General features: G+C 59.6%; 1 protein-coding gene across 1 annotated transcript in view; it reads left to right on the top strand.

Moving 5' to 3' along the window:
• The window catches only part of PARP4 (poly (ADP-ribose) polymerase family, member 4), a 98,107-nt gene that overhangs the window by 54,099 nt on the left and 43,676 nt on the right, over positions 1 to 332 (top strand). The gene's annotated exons all lie outside the window — the stretch shown is intronic.

Genomic DNA, 332 nt, shown 5'->3' with positions numbered 1-332 from the left:
AAGGGTGTGCTGCCCTTCCCCAGCAGCTTGCGGCTCTTGCTTGCTGTGGGGAAAAGATCCAGGGATGAGTCCCATGCCTGGTCCCCAGCCGCCACCACTGCCCACACCCTGCTCCCCTGGAGGTGCTCCCCTCGTCTCCTGCCTGCTCAGGCCTTCCCGTGGGCCCAGCGGGAGGCCAGAAGGCCGCACAGAAATGCTTTCAGAAGAGTACAGACTCCCCTTGGGTTGGGGGCTTCCAGTTTTGTTTTTTTTTTTGAGACAGAGTCTCACTGTGTTGCCTGGGCTAGAGTGCCATGGCGTCATCCTAGCTCACAGCAACCTCAAACTCCTGG

The sequence above is a fragment of the Propithecus coquereli genome, unplaced genomic scaffold, assembly GCF_000956105.1.
Source record: "Propithecus coquereli isolate 6110/MARCELLA unplaced genomic scaffold, Pcoq_1.0 Scaffold168, whole genome shotgun sequence".
NCBI lineage: Eukaryota > Metazoa > Chordata > Mammalia > Primates > Indriidae > Propithecus > Propithecus coquereli.
This window is presented reverse-complemented; position numbering and strand designations above follow the sequence as displayed.